The following is an 18315-nucleotide window of genomic DNA, read 5'->3' on the forward strand; positions in this document are numbered from 1 at the left end:
AGCTCGTTATTTCTTTTGCTTCTCCCAGGAAACGGGGACAGCGTAACTCTTGTCTCAGATGGTGATGTCTCATCTATTGGTCAATTGCTCACTCAGACCACGATCCTCCAATAAGCATCCTCTCTACTCATCCCTGAATCTTGCGACTCCAACTGGTAGCCCACCAGTCAACTCCTCGGGGTCTAAACTCAATCCTCTCACAGGGTACACTCTATCGAATCTCTACCGACATGGCCCTCTAGCCCCACAGTTTGCCATATCCATTCCCGGTCTGAACACCCATCGTCGGATAACTTGGTAAAAATGGCAACTCACTCTGCTACGAATCATGGTACTCGGATCATGTTATCACCTCTCAATCTGCTACACATCATGGTACTCGAACCATGTGATCACCTCTCAATCTGCTACGCATCATGGTACTCGAACCATGTGATCACTTCTCAATCTGCTACGCATCATGGTACTCAAACCATGTGATCACCTCTCAATTTGCTACGCATCATGATACTCGAATCATGTTATCACCTCTCAATCTGCTACGCATCATGGTACTCGAACCATGTGATCACCTCTCAAACTGCTACTCATCATGGTACTCGAACCATGTGATCACCTCTCAATCTGCTACTTAGAACCTCTAGAATTCTCCCTGTTTCGAGTATGGGTCCTCTGCTTTCAGTATTACAGGCCCATACTACTTGCCACATCTACCCATACTTTCCACACGGATCGTCCTAGATTTCCTAAGTAGCTGCTCAGCCTTCTCGATCACTAATCTCGTTACATATGGTTGCTCTCCAGCAAATACTCTCCTCTGTCAGCGTACTCTTCTAACTAAATTCACTCCCTAGGCTCTTCCTAGGTTCTCACACTTCTCTGCCATTAGCTGCTGAAGAACTCCTCATGATGCCAGCCATCTACCTCCTGAATATCGTCATATTCACTCTGTAGCTGACTCCCATCATCAAGAGTTCCACAAAGCACAAAGCAAGCAGCATTTGGGCATCGAATAATCTCCACAAAGACATAGAACCACTCTAGGTTACAACTCTACTTGGTCTACTCACACTCAAAAGGTATCACCGAACTCAAGCAACCCTACCTTTCGCGGTATTTCACTACTCTTTCAGTAGATTCCTCAAATACACATCTAGTTATCTCTCCTAGATTATCTCTCGACTTAGAACTCATTACATACTCAGAGTAAATAATAGATAACACTGATCAAATGCATCTCCTAGGCAAAGGCATCACAAATCAGGCAACTCTAGCCCTAGAATATGAAATACCTAGCCTACTCTTTAGCATGCATTTCTAATATCTCATAAGTATCTCATAAATATCTCGGAAAGTAAACAGTTAAGGGTATTTTGGGAAACCACTGTTCGGCTCTGGCTGATTGTACACCCTGCTCCTTCTCGTTTTCTCTTAAAATCTCTTACTCGGTTTAGAAAAATCATTTCTTTTGAAAAATTTTCTCAAATCCTCAGTTTGAGTCCAGACATACCCGAATGTGCATCCGAATCCCTCAAACCAAGGCTCTGATACCAACTTGTATTTCAAACCAAATTTTTCATTTTCAAAACACATAAAACTCATATATTATATTTCATAAAAACCACAAGTGTCTCAATGTCAATATAAATCCACAATCGAAAGTCAAATCCCAGAATCCTTAACATAGTCTCGAATAGGTGTGTACAATCATGTCGGCGCCTTCCCGCGGTCCTGAGAAGTACCCGAAACACATATCACACCACACGGTAAGCACAAAGCTTAGTGAGTTCTCCAAAATTGTAACATCCCGAAATTTCAGAAGTTCAATGAAGGGCCAAAAGTGTAAATAAAAGAAGGGACTCGATGAGTAGGTCTGCTTACTCGCCGAGTCGGAGCGGGATTCTGTCGCGGTTTTAGTGGCCAACTCGCCGAGTCGTCGGCTTGGACTCGACGAGTTGGTGCTGTAGAGAGAAAACCCTAATCCCGGGGGTTATGCCCTATATAGAGAACATTATAACCCACCCTTAGCCTCTTTACTACCCTTTTGAGATCCAGAAACCCTAAAATCCAGTGATCCTCCATTAATAGAGAGAATAGAGCTTTGGAGGAGGAAATCTTGGAAAGGGGCTTGAAGATCAAGAGGCTTGCTGCAAAGGAGTGGTGTAGATCCGGGATCTACTTCAGTTGGAGGTTATATTGGAGGTAATAATCTGTTGCTTGGGCTCTTTTGCATCTAGATCTTTTATCATTTGAGATTTGAGGCATTTTTGGTATGATTGAGAGCTATTTCGAGTTAGAGGCTTAGATCCGAGGTTGCTACCTCAGATCTAGGCTTGTGATGGTCCAAAATGTCATAAAGCTCATGTCTAAGAGTTGTTGGTGAAGCCCTCTAGTCCTTAACCCTAGCCCTAGAGTGTTTTGGGCCTATAACTTCATGGTTTCACGTAAAGTTTGCCACTTTATGTGAGGGTTAGACTGTAGAAGAGTGGATCTATGGATTGGAGCCCCTGCATGGTTCGAAAAGCCACTGTATGGATTGAGAACTGGAGAGACTCGGCGAGTCACATGGGTGTACTCGACGAGTTGTATGAACATGTGCATGGACTCGGCGAGTTGGAAGAACAACTCGGCGAGTCTGTTGAAGATTGCCTTGGACTCGGCGAGTCTGTTCTTGGACTCGGCGAGTCTGGTCGCAGAACCCCAATCTTTTCTCGTTAAACCTCGAAGCAGTGAGTCGGGAGATGACTCGGTGAGTTGAGCAGGATGGGATTCGGAGATCATTGGACTCGACGAGTCTTGGGGTGACTCGGCGAGTTGAGTCGTGTTCTAAGAGTTTTCAGAGTATAAGGACTCGACGAGTCAACGGGTTGACTCGGCGAGTAGAGTCAGTCATGAAGTTTGACTTTGGCCTGGACTTTGACTTTGACCTTCATGGGTGTTATGGTAATTGGTTATCTATGTCAATGGTCCATTGATGGGAATAGGTGTTGGGGTTTGGAGCAGTGCTTCGGGAGTGTGCTTTCGTGGTTCGGTTCTTCGTTTCAGGTGAGTTATCCTCACTGTACTCAAGGGTCTAAGGCACCAAGGCCGGCCCTTTGAATTGTTGTTTAGAGCTTGTTATGCTTATGTGATGATATGCTTGCTAGTATCCTGGTAGATAGGATAATGATATGATGTTATGCTCTGTTAGCTTAGTATCCTGGAGGATAAGGTAGTTAAGTGATGGCAAGTTTTGTTGGATCAGCACCCTAGTAGTTGGGTAGTGGTTATATTTATAGACCTGTAGTTGGTCTTGCCTTATGTACGCTGGTAGGAGGTTACCTGCGGGATATGTATGTTGAGCAGTAGCAGAAGGTATTCCATCCCGGTAGGATGATAGGGCCCTAGTATGTTGGTTCTGTAGAGTGTTATGTGGTTGCATGTTATGTGTGCATGGTTGCTAGTGTAGGGGCATTCCAACCCGATGGTTGTGGGCCAGGAGTATTCCATCCAGGTGGGATGATTGGACTCGTAGTAGGTTGGCATTCCAACCCGATGGTTGAGGGGCCTGGGGTATTCCATCCTGAGGGATGATTGGACCCATAGTAGTGGTTATTGTATGTATAAGAAGTGGGGCATTCCAACCCGATGGTTGTGGGCCAGGAGTATTCCATCCCGGTAGGATGATTGGACTCATAGTATGTTGGCATTCCAACCCGATGGTTGAGGAGCCTGGGGTATTCCATCTTGCGAGATGATTGGACCCATAGTTGTTATTGTTGTACGTATAGGTGTATGGGCATTCCAACCCGATGGTTGTGGGCCGAGAGTATTCCATCCCGGTAGGATGATTGGGCTCGTAGTATGTAGGCATTCCAACCCGATGGTTGAGGGCTAGGGGTATTCCAACCGAAGGTTGATTGGACCCATAGTATTTTGTTCTTTGTTGTATGCGTATGTTTATGTGTGTATGGGTACTTTGGGGGAACTCACTAAGCTTTCGGGCTTACAGTTGTGGTTTATTGTTTTAGGTACTTCAGGAGATCGTGGCAAGGCGAAGGCGTGATCGTACCGCTCCTCATGTTTTATGATTTATGTGATATGGTTCTGGGGGATACTCTGATGTCTAAACTATTTTGAAAACAAGATGTATGAACTTAATGGTTTTTGAATGAAATAAAATGTTTTAAAATGGTTGGAATTTTTGGTTGTTACAAAAATACCACATACACAAATAATAAGCCTCTCATGGCTATAACTCGGCATGGACCCTCCAGTCTCATGCATCTCGGTGTGGACCCTCCGGTCATGTGTCTCAGTGAGGACCCTCTGCTCTCACAGATCGGTTTGGACCCTCCGATCCTATCTTAGTGGAAACCCTCCGGTTCCACAACTCGGGTTGGACCCTCCGGTCCTCTCTCAGTGGAAACCCTTCGGTCCCACAATTCGGGTTGGACCCTCCGTTCCTGTCTCAGTAAAACACAGAATATAGCATATATATCACACAGACAAAATTCATAATATCACATAACTCAAATAAGAACATAAGATCCTCCGGTCACACATAGATACCACTCATGGTAAGTATAGTGAGAAGACTCACCTCGTAAGAAATCGGATAACCTCGAACTCGAATCACCGGTCTAGCCTCTGCCTAACACATACGATAATTATCCCTAATTAATAGCAGCTCTCAAAAAGCTAGACTAACCCCTCTACAAGCTCCTAGAAGGGTAAAAGACCATTTTACCCCTCCTTGGCCTTAATAGTCCACAAATTGACCAAACCCAAAAAGTCAACCAAAAGTCAACAGCAGAGCGTACGCTGCGCGTAACAGCTCTCTACGCTAGGCGTACTCTGCAGCCATGCAGGCATCGGGGATGCTCGACCTCTACGCGGCGCGTACTGGGATTACGTTCAGAGTACGTCCCAGTTTCACTCTTCTTACTCATTTGGTCTTAATCAGTTAAGACCTTGGCTCCTATCACAGATCTGGACTCCCTAATAGCTCTTACTCCATAAAGTCAGTGACTTTAAGCCTCTGCATGGCTGATAAGCTCACAAACACACAAAAATCTCACTCTCTTATCTCAAAATGCTCATATCTCATGCATGGCTTGATTCCAACGTCCAAGTCTTGATTTTTATGACACTACACCACTAAATACACTCAAAGGTGTTGATCATAGTCTCTGGAGCTTAATTATCTCATAAAGTCTCCAACTTTTGGGAAAAAACCCTAAAATACTCTACTATGATGCACAAATCAAAAGAGTGAGAAAGCTTGGAGCTTTATACCTATAGATGAAGCTCCCAACTCAGATATGCGCAGATCCAAGGCCTAGACTCTCACTCCTTCTTCTCCCAAAGCTCCTTCTTCACTCCAAGAACACACAAAATCACTTAAAGGCTCTCAAATTGACACACACAAGCTCAAGAACGAGGATTAGGGTTTTATAGGGTTTTTTGTCTGAAGATGGTGGCCAGGAATGAGGCCATCTTATTCTTTATATAGGGACACCCCCTCATTTAGGGTTTCAATATGTGCCTAGTACGCCCAGCGTACCCTCTGGTATGCCCAACGTATTAGGTGGCTCTGCTTAAAAGTCACGCACATGAGTACGCTAAGCTTACATACACGTACGCCCAGCGTACTCAGCTGCCACCTTTCTCAAATAAGGGACTTATCCTGCCAAAACGTGAAACTGTCGTAACTTCCTCGTTATATGTCTGTTTCCAATGAACCTCATATTCATGGAAAGGTGACGAGAAGCCCTACGCTTCTAGCAACTCGTCGCAGCCCTAAGGCTTCCTCATGCCCGGGTTGCAGCCCACGAACCCTAAATCACAGACGATCCGAAACAGGATGTTACAATTACTCTGCTTAGATTTCTCTTTTAGAATTGTTTTTGAAGTTCCTTCAGTATAATTTCCTAATTCAACTTGTGATGAAGATTCTACATTTAAGACACCTGGGATGTATCTACCCTTCACTCTTCATGATGTTTTCTCCAACAAACATATTTTTTCACCACGATTATCTACTGGAACAGACTAAAAATAATTACCACAAGATTTAGCATTATCAAGCTTAACAATTGTGGTGAAATAAACAATATCAGATTTATCTAGTCCTTTCGTAACAAACACTTGGCTAGGAGTACTTTTAACTTTTGTAAGAACAACTACCTTTTCAATCAAACCTTAAACTCCTTTGCTTTCAACAATATTTACAAATTCAAGAGAATCTTCAAAAAACTAATTTCTTTCTTGGTTTTTCATCATTTAACACAAAGTTTGAACAATCAATTTCATCTTCTACTGAAATTTCACTTATTTCACTTTCATCAAAGTTAGATTCAATTTCAAAACTGCGAGATTCATCACAATTCAATTTGTTACACAACAAGATATATTTTTCACTGGAATTCTTTTGAATTTGTTTCTTATCTTCTTCAGTTAAAGTATCTTTCATCATTTTCTTAATTTCTTTGTTTTTCAAAAAATCTTCTACCCTTTCCAAACCAATTCTATATGCATCACTTAAAGATTCATTTAATGCAACCAAAGATTCATATTCATAACATACTACATCAATCTCTTTTTTCTAAAATTCTAAAAATGGTAACATGATTTATGCATCTATATAGAAATTTCACAATTAAGATAGAGTTGTGTGATTTGAGAATATAATTACTTTTCAATTTGATAGAACATATTACGTTGTTTCACAATCATATGATTGTCATTTTTTAATACATTCACATCATCTTTTATTCTAAGCAAATCAACCTCTAATTTATCTATCTTAATCCTTCTCTCATCGCTTCTAAATGTGCACCTGCTAAAATCATCATCAAGATTAGTCACTTTTTTCCTCTTCCATCTTACACTTTCATCTAATTTTGAAATAGTTTCTCGTAATTCATTCAATTCATCATCATAATGATAAGCGGAAATATTTAAAGATTTGAGAATAGAATGTACCTTTTCAATTACCTTCTCACAAGACTCCACACGCTCCCCGTCACTCTTCGTAGAATAACACAAATTGTGTGAGTTTGAGTCTGATTCTTCTCCACCATCAGAATTATAGCATGGACCATCAGAGTTTATAGTCTTCGCCATCATACATTTTCTCTCCTTTGTACCTACATAAACCTTAGTAACATACAAAGCTCCATGTGTTGGCCTTCAGACTTCCTCATCCTAAGAGTTAGTCAACCACACTTTAATATTTTCTGCATCACTTGAAAGATCTTGTATGCTCAAGAGTCATATCAAAATGATATTTCTAATTAACATATGATACTAATGAGTCAGGCTAACAACAACTTGATACAATTGTTTATTTATTAGAAATTGATTTTAATAAATATTCAATAAACTCTTATAATTAGTTGAAAATTATTTATTTCTTGGAAATAATAAATTTTCATTAGTAAGTAACATAATATATCATATGGTATAATTTATTAAGTCATGTACATTATTTTGGACTAGAAAGACTTTTGTCTTTTAGCCAAAAGCGAAAGTTTATATTTTATAAAAGAAGTTTACAAAATTTATAAACATTTGTCTTCTTTTATATCTTTATAAGGAAGAATAAAACAAGAATGGCCTTGTGATTTGTTTAATCAAAAGCATGGATAGTTCTTAAAGGCATGGGGGACAAGTTCCTTTTATGACATGAGTGCTTAATTAGTTAAGGACTCATGTGTATTGTTTTAGCTTTAAGAGAGTGCATGAAACGCTTTCATTCTTGACTTTTTTACATGTTGAAACCGTGAGTATGCTTGGCATACTCATTCTCTCGTCTTTTTTGCTTTTACACTAAAAAGAACACCTGAATTTGCCTCTCTTTAAGTTCATACTTCGGTTATGAACTTAAATTTTAAGAGCTTAAGAGTTTAAAGACTAGCATTATCATCAGGTTGTATTATTGTTGGTGTCTCAAAGGTTCATCCACTCTCCATCAACTTCCTAACCCCCCCCCCCCCTTGAGGATTCAATGACTACAAAGGTTGTTATGTTCTTCTCCTTCTTTGGTTGTTTTTTTTCTTTCCAAACTTTGCAAGAATATACTTGGTGGGTTATAAACTAGTTTTATGTTGTTCAAAATATTAAAGTCTTCCGTTGCTAAATCTTGTGTTTATGAAACAATTTTTAAATAAAAACTGAACAATTGGTATCAGATCCACCTTGTAAGTTTAGTTAGATTTTATGATTTTCGAAAATCTTAGTTTTTAGATAATATGGATAACTTGTTTTTATATAAACATAAGTTCATACATATTTTCTTTGACAACTTTATAATTGTTATTTTTTGTGACAAAAGTTTACATGCATTTTTTTTCATTTAAAGTTGTCTTAGAAAAACAAAGCTTGTTTTATGTTTATATGTATTTTAGAGTGCATAAACAAGCCTTGGACCATTTATGTTGTTGTTTGTGTGATTTGGTTAAAAATGGTTTGCAATATTCTTTTATTCATAAAGTATTTAATAAAAGTAGCTAGTTTTTCTTCTTGTTACTTTTATGTAATAGATTAGTTTTAGACTAGATTTATTTTATGAAAAATGTAACAAGATGAAGATGCAGGTCATTTCTTGAAGAACCATTGAGACCCACGGTTTTATGAAGATTTTATAAAAGTCCATAACTTTTATAAAATTGTTATAAAATTGCATCAAAGTTGGTTGTTATTGCAAATGGGAGCTTGAAGATCACATGAAAAACAAATTGTATTATTTGGTCCCTTTATCCCTTAGGAAGGATTTAACACTTTTGTGTTGTCTCACAAAAGTGTTATCTAGATCAAGGCTTGTTTGTGTCAAATGCATGCTTGTGTTGTTTATTTTTTTATGCATATATTTTGTGTGGTTGATAAATTATATTTTCACAAAATCAAACTATTTTTTAGGACAAAATAAACCTCACATGGAGTTTGTTTTTAAATTTACATAATGAGAACATAAGATGTAACAAGTTATAACATTAAAATAAAAAGCGGTTTTATTAAAATGTTAATAAGAACAAATTTTGAAATTGTAAAATTATAAGTTTAAAATGGTGATTTTATAACTTATTCAAACTCCAAAATATTAATAATAAAAAGAAGTTTTATTAATTAATAATTAAGCTTCTATATGGCTCAAACTCAAACTTAATATTAGATATTATCATTAAAATTGAACTGCGTCAAAATATAAACCAGATTTTATATTTGAACCTTAAATGTGATTTTTTGGAAAATTGATACCATAATTAAATTGGATGCATGCAATTATCATGATATCATATGTTTTTTAAACTATATATATAAAACATAAAAGGACCCTTTCAAACCTCAAATATATGCAATCTAGTGGGATAAAGGGTACCTAACTGCTTAGTGTTATATTTTGATGATCGAGGTGCCTTTGCGATTTCTATGGCCAAGTTATGGCTCAATTACACAAGTTTTTCAAATTGGATGATTTGATCGAAAATCTTTTGTGATAAAGGATACCTAAGCAAGAGAGTTCTGAGGCATAGATGGTATTAAACATGTCTAATTCAAATTTTTATTAACGATCCCATAAATCTAGGAATTATATAGTAAGATATAATTAATAATCGATATCTACTAGGTTGGATTCAAATGGATGGGATAAAGGATACATAACCATTTATTTGTTTTGCAACTTGGATCCTAAACTTTAATAATTAATGTTTTGGGAAACTAAAAGGCTACTAATTATAAAAGGTTTAAATATTGAAAATATGAAATGAATTTAGTTAAAATTTTGAAGATAAATAATCCATTCTCATAACCATGAATTGTCATTTTCTTTATTGACTTAATAAAAACCATAACATTCAATAGACACAACTTCAATGAATAAGTTCATGTCTTGAGAGACAATCTCGTGAGAGATGTGCAATTGTATACACTTAAAGATCGTAGTCCTAAACAACTTGATTTGAGCAATAAACCTGAACATGACACCTAGTAAAGGCATCATTGTGATGCTAAATATGCTTCTAACATCAAAATAAGAATAGTTACTCCTGACGTCCTGCAAGTCTTGGAAAATTAGAAATATATCTGAAGATATAGCAGGTAAAGCAATATTCCAATAAATACAATGATATTTTGTTTTTAAACTAGTTCAAACATTGGAATAGTACAAGTCAAAAAGATTCACCTTGTTTGTTCTAAGAGGCCAATGTTTCATGGACTGAACACCTTTAAGCCCAAGAAATCCAATAAAACCCACATAGATGGATCTTGTTTCTATTATGGAGAAACTAGACACTGGAAGACTTTATTATTCTAGAAATGGAATTTTGATTTGGATTTAGTATTTGTATATTGGAACATTATGCACCAACTATTACATAATGTTTTGATATACTAGGATATGATCCTCACATTAATACTTGTTGTGTTCTATATTAACATGTTTAATCCATCAATAATCTTATTATTCTAAAAGTTCATAGTCAGTTATGATTGTGGGAACATCTATGAGGTAAGACTAATATGAATTGGATTGGTTGAATTTCACCAGATGAAAGTAGGCAAGTGGTTGTAACCAAGATTCATAGGTACTTGTTATAGAACTGGTATTGAACTGACTCGCATCAATATCACCTTATGGATTTCTATCATGAGTGATACTTGATTTAAAGGTACTATCTTTGTATCTTTAACACCTGAGATACATAGTGAGACTTGAATGTAAGGAGTGTTGTGTGTAGATATGGTCAAATGTTGATCCTTAACTAGGCAGATATAAAATCCATTTTCAGGTATGGTGTGAACTATACAAGTGGATTATGTAATCAGATAGGATTTTTATCCTCTTATGTGTTAAGATTTATACATCTAATGTGCCTTATCAAAAGTTGAACACCAGATGAGATTGATTATGATATGTATCTCATGATCAACATGATATCTGTGACAAATGGATAATTGAAAACTTACCTTATACACGAATTGTAGCTTTGAGCTTCTGGGGAATTGGGTGTTGATATAATGGCACAAAGTCATATTTTGTTGGGGGCAGGGAAATGTTGCTAGACGTTCACCGTTGTCTAATATGAGTCTTGCGCAAGTGGGAGATTGAACGATCTTGTATGCTCAAGAGTCATATTAAAGTGATATTGCTAATTAACATATGATCCCAGGGTCACAATAACAACAACTTGATACAATTGATTATTTATTAGAAATTGATTTTAATAAATACTCAATAAACTCTTATAATTAATTGGAAATTATTTATTTCATGGAAATAACAATTTTCATTAGCAAGTAACATAGTATATCATATGGTATGATTTATTAAGTCATATACATTATTTTGGACTAGAAAGACTTTTGTATTTTAGGTAAAAGTCAAGGTTTATAAATTAAAAAAGAGTAAAAGTGTTATAAAAACTAGTCTTGTCTTTTTGCTACCTTAGGCCGAAAATAATGAAGGAGACAAAAGAGATCGTATTTTGATTAGTTTAATCAAAAGTAAGGGATTTACTTCAAGCATGGGGAACATTAGACTATAGGTTCATGGGTTGTCTTAAAGGCTTAAGACCCTTTGTGTAAATAACACACTTTATGAGGCTTGCACTTTCCTTCCGTCTTTGGTGCTTCAAAACCATAACATGCTAAGAGCATGTATACTCTCTCTCTCTCTTTCTCTCTCTTTCTCTATCTCTCTCTCTCTTTCTTTCTCACTCTTTTGTGCATCTTATGAAGAATGCATGTGTACTTTTACTATCTTAAAGTTCATACTTTGGTAATGAACTTTAAGCTTAAGAGTATAAGAGTTTAAAGACTAGCATCATCATCAAGTTGGATAATTATTGGCGTCTCAAAGGTTCTTACATTCTGCTACAGCTTCCAAGCCTCCCCTTGAGGATTCAAAGACTATCAAGGTTGTCTTCTTCCTCTTCTTCTTTGGTTGTTGTTTTCTTTCCAAACTTTGCAAGAAGATCCATGGTTGGTTATAACTTGCTTATGTTATTTGAAAATTCCAAGTCTTCCATTGCTAAAATATCGTGTTTTTTAAAATAGTTTTTGAATAAAAACCCAATAATAATATGATTGAAAGTGTCCTGAATTTCCGTGGGTACTTGAAACATGAGATGAACTAGTGGGAAAATTAGTATTACCCCATCCCCTTTGTGGAAGCAATCCGCCCATTATTTTTACCCTGATTAAATTTATTTATTGATTTTCTGTGGGTCGAGGAATAAAGAGTCGCTGAAGAGATGAGAGGCGAATCACCAAGTGGTTTTGTTGTTTCTTCATGAGACTCATGCATAAGTATCATATTTTTGGCTTCAAAGAATAAGGGAAACAATTTTTTATGCATCATTACATCTACGATGTTGTGATAAGACGGTGGAAGTTGTCATAATATTTGCATCACTAGTTCAACTTCATTAATCTTTGAGTCACAATCTGCTAGAGCTTCAACCAAGTTTATTAGAGCATGACAAAATTCAGTAATGTTAGAAATGACCTTCTTTGTGTTGCAAAATTGTTCCTAAAGTTGAAGCATGCGAGACATCTTGTTGTTGAGGAAGAATTCCTCTAGTTTGTCCCATAGTTCCTTGAAAGTGCAATCATCGTTAGATATGATTTGGAACAAACTTGCATCGCAGTAAAAGTAAAACTAAGATTTGATATGGGAATCAATAGCTTTCCAATCCTTATCATCTTCTCCTTGAGGTTTGGATATACCATTTATGTACCTATGAACTTTAGCACCCATGCACATATTCAAAAAGATCTTACACCCTAGTTTGTACTTGGAACCATCTACAGAAAAATTTAAAGCTGAACTGAGAATAAACATTGGTAAGAGCAAATACCAATTGGTTGGTAGTAGGCGTGGAAGTAGAGGAGGATGTTGTTATTGTCATTAGGGACCCAAAAAAAATGACAAAATAAGTCTAATAAAAGAAGAAAATAATGAGTTAGAAGCTTAACCTTTGGTAGAAGGATAGAAATGAACCCGAGGTCAGTCTCAGATGATGCATCGTGGTAGGTGTTAAGCGTGTCGTAAGCATGTAAACAAATAAAATATCACTGCTTGGTTGCACTAATGGTAGCACAAGGAAGCATGATCGAATCATCAGGGACATAACCTAGTGGTCAATTCCTCTTTGCATAAGACATATTCTAGTCAAAAACATAAAAATATAAAAAGGGGGTTTTGATTAGAATTAAAACTAAACATAGCAGTCAAATAACTAAAGGAAATTCAATAATAAAAAGATGTTTCAGTTATGTTGTGACTCTCCTAATTATGCACTCAATCTAGATCTTGTTATTTAAGATGCATTCTATCTAAGTTAGTACTGAAAGCTACTAATAAGCTCTAGTAAGTTCTCTTTTACCTAATTAACTAACCAAAACAAGCTCTTCAGTTAATCCTAATTTTTTACTAACTTATGTAAACAAGATCTTAATTAAATAAGAAAAGTAGCATTATGATTTGTGTAAAATTCACAACAGTATTCAATACTTCTCATAAAATCGAAAGCATAAAAACATGTGCTTTTTAGTTTATATCATAATTAAATCCCAATACGGAACCAATATGATACTTGCTGCTTATTACCAGTTTATTAAAACAATCAGGGTTTTCAACAACTAATTAACTAGAATGATTTAATCGTAAATTAGGTGATCAGTCTAAAAAGAAGTAAAAATCTAACATTCATGAAGCACTAAACTGAAACCACTAGATAGAATCACAAATTAAAAACCAAATATAATGATCAATTACATAAAAAGTATGAGTCTTTGCATGACTGAAAAGTAGGGTTTTTAGTCAGACATGGCACAAAACAGATCTAGAACAATAAATAAGAAACTAGATAGTAATAATAAATAAACCAAATGTATTGGTCGAGTCGCGTTCTTCAGATCTCCATAAACTGCTGGAAAATGTAAGAAACGGCGGAAAAATCATCTGGAGAGTATTTATAGGCAAGAGGCAGCAACATGTCCGGGTTCGGTAGATAACACAATCGTGTTTTGAGAAATACGATTGTGCTTTTAGTAAATGCACATCCACATCCAGTTAAATGAAGTATGTTGCTCATCAAGAACACAAAAAAGTATTTTTCAATTCGAACGGGACTCGCCGAAATATTCATCGGAATTCGGTCGGAGCTCTGTCGCTTCACGGTGGCGTCTGGCAATGGTGATGACTTCGTTGGGAGATTTAGCTCATCGACAACAATTCATTGAAGTTGGCTCGTCAGCAGTTGGCACTTCGGGAGAAGGCAGGTGGTGACGGTGGCGGAGACACAATGTAGGCGGTGGTGCTGATCGGTGGTCGCTGGCGCCGGAAAAGAAAGAAGAGAGATGAGGGCCGAGAGGGTGGAGAGAGAAAAGAAAGAGAGATTTTTGTGTAGAAAATATGAGGCTTTTGCCTCATATTTATTTAGGGATTTTATTCAAAAACTAGTTTCAAAAACCAGAAATTTAGCAACGGAAGACTTTATCATTTTTTAATAACATACATAAGTTAAACCCACCAAGGATCTTCTTGCAAAGTTTGGAAAGAAAACAAACACAACCAAAGAAGAAGAAGAACAACAAATAACAACCTTTGTAGTTCTTTGAATCCTCTTGGGAGGCTTGGAAGTTGATGAAGAATGATGAACTTTAGAGACACCAATAAGAAGCCAACTTGATGTAGATGCTAGTCTAAAACTCTTAACTCTTAAGCTTGAAGTTCATAACCAAAGTATGAACTTCAAGAGAGTATAAAAGCAAGTAATATCATCATGACTTAAGAAGAAAAGGAGAGAGAGTAACATGCCTTGAATGTTACGGTTTTATACATGTTCAAGGAAAAGAATGAAAGCTTCACTCTCATATATATATATATATATATATATATATATATATATATATATATATATATATATATATATATATATATATATATATATATATATATATATATATATATATAGCATGCATAATATACATGGGTCTTTAACCATTAAGCACCCATGCTTCTACTAGCTAGATTTGTTCCCCATGCTTCTCATTACTTTTACAATAAAAAAAAAAGTAAAAGACAACGCTCTTCTTATGAATAAACAATTGAAAGCACCATAACTCTCATTACCTTACATTAAATAAGTATAAGACCATGCTCTTCTTTTGAATAAATAACTGAAAGCACCGTGCCTCTCATTACTTTACATTAAACTATCTTAAACCATACTCTTCCTTTTTTACTCTTATTTTATAAAATAATAAAAGAAAGAAGACAAAATGTTTATTTTTTTATGAACCAAGATTATAAAATATAAACTTTAACTTTTTGGTAAAAGACAAAAAGAATTCATCTAGTCCAAAATGTTGTGCATGACTTATTAATTCATACCATATGAATTATATATAATGTTACTTGCTAATGAAAATTATTATTTCGTAGAAATAAATAATTTCCAATTTAATTATAAGAGTTTATTGAAAATTTATTAAAATCAATTTCTAATAAATAATCAATTATATCAAGTTGTTGTTAGTGTGACCCTTTAGTATCATATGTTAATTAGCAATATCACTTTAATATGATTCTTAAGCATACTAGATATTTCAATCTCCCACTTACGCAAGATTCATATTAGACTGGTATACACAGTGGTGAACGTCTAGCAACATTTCAATGCCCCCATCAACATATGACTTTGTGTCTTTCTATCAACGCCTAATTCCCAAAAAGCTCTAAGCTACAACTGGTGTATAAGGTAAGTTTATCAGTTATCCCTTTGTCATGGACATCCTGTTAAACATGAGATACAGATCACAATCAATCTCATATGGTGTTCAACTTTTGGTAAGGCGCCTTAGATGGCTAACTCTCAACACATACGAGGAACAAATCTCATCTTGACTACATAAGCCTCTTGCATAATTCATACCATACCTGAAAATGGCTTTTATAACTGCCTGATTAAGGACCAGCATTTAACCATATCTAAGCACAACACTCCCTACACTTAAGTCCCCCTATGTATCTCAGGTGTTAAGGATACAAAGATAGTACCTTTTAATCAAGTATCATTCACGATAGTGATCCATGAGATGATCTTGATGCGGGTCAGTTTAATACTACTTCTCTAACAAGTACTGTCACACCCCCAAACCGGAACGGCGGAAACGTTCGGGGGCGGAGGACGTCATGTACAGTATCACAACAATTGTATAATAGTAATCAAAGCAACAACAACCATTGTATTAATAAAATAAAGTTTACATTGTCTTCAAAACATTGCATGATTTACATTAAAACTATAGCAAAAGATAAAATGTAATACTACTATGCTCCGTGTCCGCAACGCCTGAGAGGGTACCTGTCTACTAACTTTCCTGAGAATACAAGTGGTTGGAAAAAGTGTCAACTTTAAAGTTGGTGAGTTCATAAGCATTTTTGTTATAGAAAAGTATATTCTTTTATTCTTTGGAAAAGTTTGTGTGTTCATCCAGAAAATCCTATATTTTCTTAGTAAGAATGTGACCATACCAGTTCCTTCTATGATTACTTAGTTTATACTAGTTATATAAAAACTAATATCGAATGGACAGTTGACTGTGTGAATCCGCCCTAAGCCCACAACCAAACAAGGAACAGGAAGTAAGGCGGAAATCACACATTCCACTGCCTATCGGATATTATCTATATATAACTCTGATGTATAAACTAAGGAACTATATAATTAATAATTAAAGGTCCTTTATGTTATACTAATTTGTCAATGAGTGTTAAACCTTTTGTAAATATGTTCCTAGTTCCACTTACTCTATTGTAAAATATTGTTTTCAGTAAATACTTGTATTTGTTTTCAGAACGTTAAATCGAAAATTGTTTACCTTTAAAATAACGATGTTTATCCTAGAAAATCCTATATTTTCTATGAAACCGATTTGTAGTCTTAATCGCTCCAAGACCGAAAAGCACAAGTACAATTACCATACTTAGTTTAATGATACCTAGTTTTATTTATAAGTGAAACTAGCTGAAGATGTGTTTTGCCCTGTAAACTAGATGCGATGTTACTACCCTCCTATGATCACTTAGTACATACGAGTTGTATATAACTAAGATCAAACAGACAGTAGAATGGGTGAATCTTCCCTAAGCCCACAACCAAACAAGGAACAGGAAATAAGGCGGAAATCACACATTCCACTGTCTACAGGACATCAATTTTATATGATCCTGATGTATGTGCTAAGTAATCATAGAGTTAATACTCCTTAAGACTGTTTAAGAAAAAGTATATTACTAAGTAAATATGTCGTTGTTTTCTCCATGTGAGTTCTTATAACCATACTTGATGACCCAGGATGGCCTGAAACGACGTTCTTCAGGTGTCGGAACCGTTATGACATTTGTAACCTCAGGCCTGTCGGCGTAGCTGTTGCAAGCAGCTCAGGTGTGGGATTGTCAGTCCCGTATAGATCTATACACAAACTCACGCTCTCCCTCCAGGAGACTCTGGTTATAATTCAGGACTTGGTTGGTACTTAGATAAGTACGTGAAGGCGTCTCACAAATTGCTTCAACGAATTTACTAGTAATAAAGCAGAAAAATCATTTTGTAAATAACATGTAACTTTGTAAAATAATTCCTTTATTCCATAAACTATACCTATCATAGTTTATAAGTTTATTTCCATGTTTTAACCTAGACTTTGTAAAATAGTTCATATGCTCCATAAACTATACCTATTATAGTTTATACATTTATTTCCATGTTTTAATAAATTTGATGTTTAAATACATATTAACGGTAAGAAAACATAATAAGTAAATTATATTTTTAAACATAAGATTTCTTGTATTTTACTTGTATTCCCCCTAAAAACATTGAAAAAGTTTGGAAAAATATGGGGGTACGAACTCACCTTATGTGCGGTTTTGACTAGATATCGAGACGAACGCGGTGACGTTCAGGCTATAATACAGGAAAGATGTCGTGATCTATGATGCCTTAAGGGAATTTTGGTTTGAAGAAAATATGACTCCAGGTGGTGTTGATCTTCAAGTTTGCAAAGAATGAAGTTGAGTTTTGAGAGAGAATTTTGAGGAAATAGTTTACTGAATGTGAGAAATGTAACAAATGATCTCTATTATGTTTCTTAAGTATGAAGGAAACTCATGAGGCGGTGAATGTGAGGTTTACGGAGGTAATCACATTGGGAAGCTAACTTTGGATAAGATATAAGATATTTAGGAGTGTTTACGGATGAATTATGTTCTAAAAAGTGTGTTTTTGTTTCTAAGGTCAAAAGGAAAAGAGTTTTCGG

Source organism: Lactuca virosa, chromosome 7, assembly GCF_052849685.1.
Source record: "Lactuca virosa cultivar CGN04683 chromosome 7, Lactuca_virosa_CGN04683_v6, whole genome shotgun sequence".
Lineage (NCBI taxonomy): Eukaryota > Viridiplantae > Streptophyta > Magnoliopsida > Asterales > Asteraceae > Lactuca > Lactuca virosa.